This window comes from Pseudopodoces humilis, chromosome 28 (genome assembly GCF_049639895.1).
Source record: "Pseudopodoces humilis isolate 2021_Gansu_Grassland_sample_001 chromosome 28, ASM4963989v1, whole genome shotgun sequence".
Classification (NCBI taxonomy): Eukaryota; Metazoa; Chordata; class Aves; order Passeriformes; family Paridae; genus Pseudopodoces; species Pseudopodoces humilis.
Genome location: NC_142227.1, coordinates 1,620,950 through 1,631,040, shown reverse-complemented (window position 1 = coordinate 1,631,040; position 10,091 = coordinate 1,620,950). Strand labels below are relative to the sequence as shown.

At 67.5% G+C, this 10,091-nt stretch overlaps 1 long non-coding RNA gene across 1 annotated transcript in view; it reads left to right on the top strand.

Moving 5' to 3' along the window:
- Positions 1–10,091, top strand: part of LOC148182502 (uncharacterized) — a 40,096-nt gene continuing 30,005 nt past the window's right edge. Inside the window, exons 1-2 of the long non-coding RNA XR_015774637.1 lie at positions 1–66; positions 6,067–6,117. This is a non-coding gene — a long non-coding RNA (uncharacterized LOC148182502). The remainder of the gene's footprint in view (positions 67–6,066; positions 6,118–10,091) is intronic.

Here is a 10,091-nt window from a genome sequence, read left to right as displayed (position 1 = left end):
GTAAGATTTAGATTTGCTATGGCAACCCGCTGGCATGGAAGGAGCGCCAGGAAATGTCAGGGCGAGGTGAGCCCCGGGGAGGGGCTGGGGGCTGCCGGGGTGGGGTGGCGGTGGGGGAAAGGAGGGGTTGGGGGGCACACGGTCATCCCGACACCGGGACACCGGGAAGGGCCGGCAGGAGCCCGCAGGGCAGCGTTGGGAGCGCCGGGAGCTGCTGGAGCCGCACATGCCAGCCCTGCCTGCAGGTCCAGTAACGCCCATTGCGACACGTCCCAAACTGGGCTCGCCAGGTGCCCCGGGGTGTCCCCGCTTCCATCCCGCGGAGAGGCCTTTCTGTCCCTCTGTCCCCAGGCTCTGTCCCTCTGTCCCCAGGCTCTGTCCCTCTGTCCCCAGGCTCGCCGCCCGGTGTCCCCAGCTCGGGGGAGAGGGTGGGACACCCCGTGGCGCTGCCCCAAAGGTGACACCCAGCAACCCCCGGATTCTTTGGGGTGCTCGGGGTGACACTGGCGAGCGGCAGAGCTGCCACCACGGCCCAGCGCGGCCACCTCTGGCCCTCCGTGTGCCCTTCCCAGCCGGCCCTGGAGGTGTCCCAGTAAATCCCAGTTACCTGCAGGCCCTGCCCGGGGGAGCCGCGCTGCTCCGGGGGGTGCGGGGGCTTTGTCTCCGCTCGGAGCCGGCGCCTCTCCCCGTGCTGCGGGCGGGATGTGCCCGGGGGGCGGCCGCACCCCAATTTGGGGTCGGGGACCTTTCCAGCAGCGTGTTCCCCTGGCTGGGATGGGGTGGATTTGGGGGGTGTTTCCTGCCCGGAGCAGCTCCTGACAGCGGATCCCTTGGGGCGGCCGTGTCCCCGTTCCGAGGGGACATCCCGGGTGGCCGTGGGGTCCCCCCGGTTGGGGGGAGCACAGGGGGAGCCCCTCGAAGCGGACAGGGCAGGGGACACCCGGGATTGTCACGGTGGCCCCGGGGCGGGGGCTGAGTGTCCCTGCAGGGCCGCCCTCTCCAACCGGGGCCGGTTCCCGCCTGACCGGGGCCGTTCTCTGTCTGACCGGGGCCGTTCTCTGACCGGGGCCGTTCTCTGACCGGGGCCGTTCCCTGCCTGACCGGGGCCGTTCCCCGCCTTATAACGGGGCAGCAGCGAGCCCCGGAGCTGCGGGCGAGCGGTCGCCGCCGCGGCCCCGACGGAACGGAGCTGCCCGGTCCCTCCTGGCGTCCCCGCCGCCTCAAACCGGGGCCGAGACGGGCACCGGGAGCCGCCTCTCCCCCGGTGCATCCTCCCCCAAACACCCACTTTGTTGTTTTGCAAAAGCCCTGAAATATTCATGGCGCTGCGCCGAGCGCCTCTTAATGAATTTTTGATCAAAACTCCATCAGGGAGCCAAAATACGCCACCCACTCCCCTAAATCCGCTCCGTCGGGGGTGGGGGGCAGCGGGCCCGCCGGTACCGGGCGGATGGAGGAGCCGGGCCCGGCCCCGAGCGCCTTTTACCGGGGGAAGCCCCTGGGCAAGCCGGGGGTCTCCCGGATACCGAGGGCGGGGGTCTCACCGCAGCACCGGGCGCGGTAATTACGAGGCTGGCCGCAAAAATTTGGGGTGTCCGACTCACAGGCTCGGCCTCCTGCTTCTCCCGGGCCCGGCCGAGCCCCCGGGAAGCCCCGGTTGGACGGGGCGGGCGGTGGGCGGTGGGGGATGCGCGTCCCGGTGCCCCCCGGCTCGGCCGCCAGGAATATTCGTTAATGAGGAAATGCATAAGCGGAGCTCATTAGGGCCGAGCCCGGGGCCTCCCCGGCAGCTCCGGGCCGGGGGCTGCTCGTCCCCGGGGCTGGCAGGGCTTGGGAGGGCACCGGGGCGGCACCGGCACCGGCACCGGCGCGGTCCCGGTTCGGCCGCAGCGGCAGCGGATCCCGATGGCTCCAGGGGCTGGAGCCAGGCCCGGCCCTCCCCGACCCCAGGGTCTGCAGGGTGTCCCTGGGTGTCCCCCCTCTGTCCGGGGCCGAATTTGGGGGGCAAATCCTCCCCGGGGGCTGCCGCGAGACCCCGGGTTTGGGTTTTTTTTTTAGCGCTCCAAAAATCCCGGTGCGCCCGGGGGAGAGGGGGGAGGTGGGAATCCATTCCCCGCCGCTTGGCGGGGGCTTGGAGGTGTTAACCCGGGGAGCAGTCAGGGATTTGGGGTCGAATTGCATAAAAAAATACCAATTTCTGCTTCATTTCCACGCAATAATCAAAATAATCAAGAAGGGGAGCGCCTTCCCCAGCCTCTGCCGCAGCCCTGGGAAAGGTGGGGGGAAAAGGGCAGGAGGAACCCCCAACCCTCCCTCCGCACCCCCAAACCCCGAGGGTCCCCGGGGAAGGCTCGGTGGGATTCCCGGAGCGCCCACAGGGCCGCATCGGGGGGGTCAGCGGGATTACCGCTATTATTGTTATTATCATCATCATCATCATCATTATTATTATTATTATTATATTGCTGCTTTTTATTTTTTTTTTTTTAAATAATAAAATCCTCGTTATTTTTAGGTTCTGCTGCTGCCAGAGCCGCCCCCCCGCCCCCGCTCACCCCCCCCCAAGCCTGGTTTTTCCCCCCCTCCCCTCCCTCTCCAAGCTCCGGGCTAACCTATCCCGCTCCCGACGCGAGCGCGTCATTCCTTACGTAGTAAAATATGGAGAAAGCAAGGCAAAAAAAAAAAAAAAAAATAGGAAAAAGACGCATTTTTCTTTTTTTTTCTTTTTTTTTTTTTTTTTCCCCTCCTCTCTCCCATCTCCATTTCCAAAAGGGACAAAATGGATGTTTGGGCGGAATCCTCCCCCCCTCCTCTCCGTCATACCCGCCTCATCCCGAGGCCCCGGTAGCGGCGGGCCGGGGCTGCCCGGTGCTCTCGGGGGGTTCGCGGCGTTCGAGCCCCGGGCAGACGTTCCCTGTTTAACCCCACGTAAAGGCAACGTGATCGCGGGGGAGCTCCGCTTCCCGGAGCCCGGCCGGTCCTCTCCGGGAGCCTCCGCCCGGTTCCGCAGCGCCTGGATGGCCCCGGGCTCCGCGTCCTGCCCGCTGCCGGTGCCGGTCCCCCCCCACCCCCCCGCCCCGGAGGCTGCCGGTGTCCCGGCGGCTGCCGCTAAGTCATTAATGGATGCAGAGGTGCGGAGGGAGGTAAATAATCCCCTCCCCGCTCCCCGGGTTTGTTGTTTTTTTTTTTTTTCGCCGCCGTTTTTTTCCCCCCCTCCTCCTTTTCTCTCCGCTGCCCCGCACCGAACTCCCCGCTCCGGTGCCGCCGGTGCCGCCGGTGCCGGAGGGGCAGGGCTGGGCGGGCACCGGCGGCGGCCCCGCTCCCCCTCCCGCTTCTCCCAACTTGGAGGAAGTCTCAGAGGGGGGACCCCGCGCCTCCCCTTCCCTCGCCTTCGATTTTTGATTTATTTAATTTTTTATTTTCTTTTCGGGGAGGGGTGGGTGGGGATGTTCTTTGCCCTCCCCCGTTCCCCCAGCCCGGATTAGGGTCCCGGCAGCCCCGGTGTGAGTGTCGGGGTGGGGGTGAGAAGGCGAAGAGGGGGGAAGGACGAGGCGTGGAAAGCTGCCCTCCCTCCGGCTCCCGCAGCGCCGGGAACAATGGCCACGGGCTCCGTGGGGACAATGCCCGGCGGAGCCGAGCTGCTTGGGTTGCAGGACACGTCCACCACCGCCTCGGCCACCCCGGGCCCCGGCCCCCCGCTCCCCCGGGGCCCGCACCCCCCGTTCCCCCGGGGCCCGCACCCCCCGTTCCCCCGGGACTGTGGGAAAAACGCGTGGCCGGGCTCGGCCGGCGAGACAAGGCGGGGGACACCAAACTTTAGGGAAAAGTGCTTCCCCAACTCCTCCCCGGGGCTCGGCACCGTCCCCTCGCGGCTTCGGGGTGCCCGCGGAGCCCCGGCTCGTCTCTGTCCAGCTCCGCTCTTCCCTCCAACTCCAGCGGGTGCCGCCGGCCGGGGCTCAACAGGTCGGTACCGGGCAGCGCCCAGGTGCGCTCGGCTCCGCTGCCCCCAGCGCCGCCGCCGCCCCTTTCCCAGCCCCGCTGCGCTCCCCCCGAGCCCCCCGCCCCTCATTATTCCCGTTATCCCAAGGCAGCCTCCGTGCCCAAACGCCGGCATGTGCGAGGCAAACAGAGCGCGATTGTTCCGAGCCTGGGAACGCGCGGAGGGGGCGCGGGGGCCGCCGCCCGCCGCCCCCCGCCCGGCCCCCGCTCAGACGCGATTGTGATGGAAATAGGCCTTTCCCCGCATGCTGTTGAACTTGATGTTGACTCCTTTTCTTTGGAGTTTCACATCTCCTCGGTCACTTGTTTTGTGGGAAAATTTTCTCCCGAGCTTCGGTGTGAAATTAATTAATCGGGGCCTCTAGATGGCAATGGGACACAAAAGGGGACAGCCCGGGGAAACTCCGGCAAACTCACAAAAGCCATCCCCGGGGTTTAGAGCCCCGGGGCCGGTCGGACCGACTGCCCTGCCCTGCCCGGTGCCCGAGGTAAGGGGCTGCCGGAGCGAAGTTTCGGTGTGTGCAGCTATTTTTTAAATATTTTTTTTTTTTAAATTTATTTTGAGGGGGAAGGATTTAAGGTAAAAAAAAAAAAAAAAAAAGGAAAGAAAACGAAAAAGGGGAGCAGGGAGAAAGGGGCGTGGGGGATGTTGTGTGGGGTTGGGAGTGTTGTGTGGGCATCTCCTTCCATCCCTGCGTTGGTGCGAGGTCGTAAAAACCAAAAACTAAAATAAAAATTAAAAAAAAAAAAATCATGGGGGAAAAAAAATTAAAAATCCCCATGAAAAAGGGCCGGGGTTAAATTCGGCATTTCTGGGGAAAGGTAGGAAAAAAAATAATTAATTCTCTTGGTTTATTACTATTTTTCCCCTTTAAAAAAAAGTATCTGGGGAGTGCTCCTGTGCCCGGCTGTGCCCGAGCAGGGAATTCCACTCCGTTCTTCCCCGAGCTGGGAAATCTCCGCCGCGCACGGGGACGGGGAAAATCCGTTCGGGCTCCCAGTTTGGACTGGGAATGGTTGTTTGATTCCCAGTGTTTGATTCCTCGCGCGTGTGCGTTCTCCGGCGGGATCAGCAGCGGCGGGGGGGATAAATGGAAAATCAGATTTTCCTCGGAAGCACTTGGCAGGGCAGGATGTGATGGTTTCCAGGCACATCAATCTTTTGCAAAGCGTTGGGGGCTTTGGGGGGAATAATTTTATTTTTTTTTTTGCAAATATTTAGGCCAAAAATACGAGCGTCAAATGCCATCCCGCTCTTTGTTGCCACAACACCTTTAGGTGACAGCGGCTGCGGGAAGAAAATTCTTAAAATCTGTTAAATCTTTAGGTTTTTTCCCCCCCACATCGATATTTTCAGCAGGGCAGGAATTCGGGGGGATTTTCCCGGGGGTTTGGGGACCCCTTTTCCTTGGGATCGCTCCCCCTCCTCTCCCGTGCTGGTGGAATCGAGCTGCGAAGCGACGTGGAGGGAAAGGAGTCGTTGTATTTTAAATGCAAATAATTCCCAGCGACGTTGGAGTCAAACGAGGGGCGGGAGGGGGGGAAGAAAAATTAGAGAAAAGAAAAAAATTGGGGCGGGAAAAAGAAAAGAAAAAAGACGGGGGGGGGGAATTGATAAAAAAAAAAAAATCTCAGTGGGAGAAAAAGGGGGGAGGGAAATAAACAGCAGAAAAATCCACTTTGGAGGGGAGCCGGGCCGGGCGGGAGAGCGGCTCCGGTGCCCGGGGAGCAGCGGGAGGTGCCCGGGGAGGCTCCGGTGGCCACGGCAGAGGGGAGCTGGTACGGACAGGAGGGACGGGCACCGGGAGTGGGGCTGCCCCAAATCCGGGCTGTCCCGGCAGCAGAGGCCGTGTCCCAGCCCGGCCCTGGGCTGCCGGGGGCTGTCCCCACCCTACGCGTGGAAAACACCGGCCGTGGGGCACCGGGGAGCGGCCCCGGCTGGCCGGGCAGGGGCTCCAGCGCCGCCCACCCCCCGCCCCCGCCGCCGGCCTCGCCGGGAAAGTTGCTCCAAGGTGGGGCGGTGGCGGGGGCTCCTCCTGACGCATCTTCTCTCTTTTCCATCCCCAGGTGGGCACGGCCGAGCGGCGTCGCGGGCGCCGGACACCGGGCGAGGCGGAGGTAACCGCGGCTCTCCCCCTCCTCCTCCTCTTCCTCCTCCTCCTCCTCCTCCTCCCCAGCGGCAGCCCCGGGACGCGGCCGGTAGCAGCGGAGGGATGCGGGGCAGGTGCGGGACCCGCAGTTGGCGGCGTTACCGGGAACGGTGGCAACTTCCCGGGCCGGCGGGGAGCGGCCCCCGGCGGCATCGCTCGGTGCGCCGGGACAGGGCCGGGCTGCCCGGTGCTCCGGGGGGAAGCGGGGCCCCCTCCCCGAGCCTCCCGCCGAGGCGGCCGCCGGTTCCTGCGGCGAGCGCCGCGCTCGCACCGGAGCCCAACATGGCTGCTGTAGTGAAGGTATTTGATTCACACGGGGGTGTAGGCGAGGGGAAAAGGGGGCGACCGGAGCCGCCGGGGCCGGTCCAGCGTCCGCAGCCACCGGGGAACCGGCTACCGGCGGACGACGGTCCCGGTAGGGCCGGGAGGAGCCGGCCCGGGCGGGGCCCGTGCAGCCCCCGCCGCGGACACGCGTGGGGCGGCCGCTTCCCCGGTACCGGCGGTGCCAAGCTCGCCCCGCGCCTCCCGGGGACGGCGAGCCGTGGGCAGCGGGCAGCGGGCACCGGCGGGGCCGAAGCGCGGCCCTCCCGGGCCCTGCGCGGTGCCAGCGGGGCCCTGGGAGGTCAGAGAGGCACCGGCGGCGATGCTGCCCGAATCGGCCCCTCCTGGAACCGGGCCCGGACCGGAGCGAGCTCCCGGGGCGGCGGCAAAGCTCCGCCGGTCTCGTTAGTTCCCTCGGCGGAGCTGCGGGGCCGCGCTCGTTGTTGGGGTTTTACCCTTTGGGCCGGCCGGGGCACAGCCGTGGGCAGCGGCAGCGGCACCGGCGGGGCCCGGGAGGTGCGGACGGGCAGAGAGGGGCGAATTTCGGAGCCCCGGTTCGGAGGTAACGGCGGAGGCTCGGCCCCACGCGTGGTGCGGAGAGTGCGGGGGATGGCGGGCAGCAGCACCGGGGCCGTGCCGGGGGACGAGCCGGTGATCTGGCACGGCGCTGGCACCACCGCGCAGAGCTCGGCCGCGCCGCGGAGCACCGGGGACGGTAACGATAATAATTAACGGCCTTGATAATGATAATCAATTAGCGGCAGCTCGGTGAGAGAAGGACGGAGGAGGCACGACCCCGCACGGCCCCGGGGCGCGCCGCCGCCGCCGCCGTTCAGCACCACGGAGAGCGGCGGGGCCGGTGCCCGGTGCCCGGGGGCGGCGGGAGGAGGCTCCGCTCGCTCCCCGCGATGCTGCGGCCGCCGCTGGCAGCTTGGGGGGCTCCGGCCAAGGGCTGCCCAGCCCTGAGGATTCCCGGTGAGGGGCAGAGAGCCCCGCTGCTCCCGGGGAGCCCCCGGTGCTGGGGGATTGGCATTTCTACACGCGCCGCAGTGACTTCCAGCGCGGGTATTCCATATATTCCATAAATTCCATATATCCTATATATCCAACATATCCTACATGTCCTCTCTATATAGGTGTGGGTATATAAAAGGGCTGGTGCGGGCAGCGGGCCCGGCTCGGATCTGTGCCTCTCTCCCGAAATCGGAGCACCGGCAGCGGGAGCAGGGCCCCGCCGCCGCCCAGCCCGCCCCGCTGCTCCCGGTGCCCGCTGGAAGCGGGGCCGGCCCGGCGCTGCCCACGGCTCGCCGCTGTGCCCGGGGCCGTGCCCGGCCTGCCCGCTGCTTTCGTTTTCCGCCGTTTCACCGGAGCGAGGTGGAGCCCCGGGAGGGCCGCGGACCCCGCCGGGCCAGGGCCAGGCCCGGTGAACGGGGACGTGAAGAGACTGGGGACAACCATGGGGACATTCGGGGCTCCTGCGTGCCTGTGGCTTGCTGCGTGGGCATCTGGGCGAGTGTGGCCATGGGTGTGAGCCCTGCACCGGGGCTGAGACCCGCTCCTCGTGTGCTCCGCTGTGCCCGGCCACCCTCGCTTGGTCCCGGCCCGCAGGGCTCACGGCTGCGCCCCTCGGTGCGTTCCCGGGTGGGCGCTGGGGAAAGGCCCGTGCGCCCCCCGGGGCCGGCCGGTGCTGCCCCGGGGTCTCCGGGAGAGCGGAGCGGGATCCCCGCACCGGGCAGCGCGGGCGGGGGCCGGCCCCGGGCGGCCGCACGGGGGGGACGTGGAGCCGGACCTCGACCCCAGGCTCTGCCCCGCCGCCCCTCCGAGCCGCGGCCGCGCTTTCTCCCGGGCCAGGGGGGTTTCTCCGCGTCCGGGAGGCACAGGCAGGCCGGGCCCGCCGTGGCCCCCCGTTACACCCGGGATAAAGGCTGGATCGAGCCGCGCTTGACTCCTGAGCATCTCCCAAATCTCCCCTTTGCAAGCGGCGCCCGTGAGCGCAGCCCCGACGGGAAGGACCGGCCCAGGCGCCCCCCACCCCCGCTCCTCCTCCCGGGGAACCGGGGTTTCACCCCAGCCGGGGCCGGGGGGGCGGCTCCGGCAGCGCCCAGCCCGAGCGGGGTTACCCCCGGGGCACCGCCGCCTCCCCGACGGGGCGGGCCGGCTGCGACCGGGGGGGAGCCCGGGCCGAGCAGACGGAGAGGTCCCCGGGGACAGCGGCGGCCGTGGCGAATGGCGCTGCCCCTCCCGGGGGGGGTGACCCCTGCCCCGGCCCCACGCCCGGGCTGTCCCAGCCCCGCCACTCGGGCTTTGTCCCCGCCGGCCGCCCCGTCCCTCCTCCCGCCCTCCCCCGCCCTCCAGCCAGCCCTGCGCCGCCGACTCTGCCTCAACTTTAGAGGCAGGGCCCGGAGACGCCGGGCAGCGGGAGAGGGACCGGCACCGGCTCCGGCTCCGGCACCGGGCGTGGATGTCCATCCCCATCCCCGGGATCCTCCGCTCCCCGCCGGCCTGGGAAGGATGCGGTGACCCGGAGCCGACGGCGACCGCGGGCAGCAGCGGCCCCAGCGGGATGAGCAGGTACCCCCGCTCCGGGAGCCCTCCCCGGGAGCCCTCCCGGGACTCTCCCGTCCTCTCCCCGGCTCCCGTTGGGCACCGGAGCAGCCGCTCCGCCGAGTTTCCCTCCGAGCACGGCCGGAGCTCCCCGGGAACAGCCCGGGGCCGCTGCCCGGAGCCTCCCGGCCGGGGCGCAGAGTCCCGCTGGGGACGGGGCCATCCCGGGGGGGTCTCTGGGTGACCCCCCCAGGGAAATTCACGGCCCAGACCCGCGGGAGGTGTGGGGTCCCCACCGGGTTTGCAGGGCCCGGCTGGCGGCAGCGGATGAGGGAGGAAGGGGAGGAAGAGGAGAAGAACGCGGGGGGAACCCCCGGGGGGGCCCTTTCGGGCAGGGCCCGTGCCTTGCCCAACCACTTTCCTGACTCAGCAGTTCCGTGCCAGTAATTTCCAGCAATTATCAAGTGGGAGTGGGCTCCGGGCTGGGTCTGGGGGCGAATTTGGAGCTGGCAAGGACTCAGCTCCCTGGTGCTGCCCTGCGGGGCTGGACCCTGGGAGTGACACCCTGTGACATCCCTGCCCCGCGGGGGCTGCGCTGGGCTGAGCCCGCTTTGGGGTCCGGCTCCTTTTGGGGGCGGCGACACCGCCCTGGGGCTCTGGGGTGGGCACCGGGGGTCGCATTCCGAGGCACCGGAGCCCATCCCTGCCATCCCACCCTGGGGGCTCCATCCTTGCTGGCGCTGAGGGGACAAAACTCTCGGGGGCTCCGGCGTCCCCCGAGGCCCCGTTTGCTCGAGACCTGGGTGGGTTTTTCTCTTTGGTTATCTAGCTGTATGAGTGTATGTGATATCATAAAGCTAGAGAACCGAATGTAAAAACCTTCTCGCTATCCTCCGGGAGAGAGCGGCTCGCTGCCCACCGGGCTCCCCGAGCCTCGCCGCCTTCGCCGGGAAACCAAACGCGGCCACCGAGCGGGAATTTTCGCCTTTCATCGTTTTTTTTTTTTTACTGAGGCCTCAGAGCTGGTGCCTGTGCCTGGGTGATGATTTTGCTTCCAACCTCCAACCCCGGCGCTTT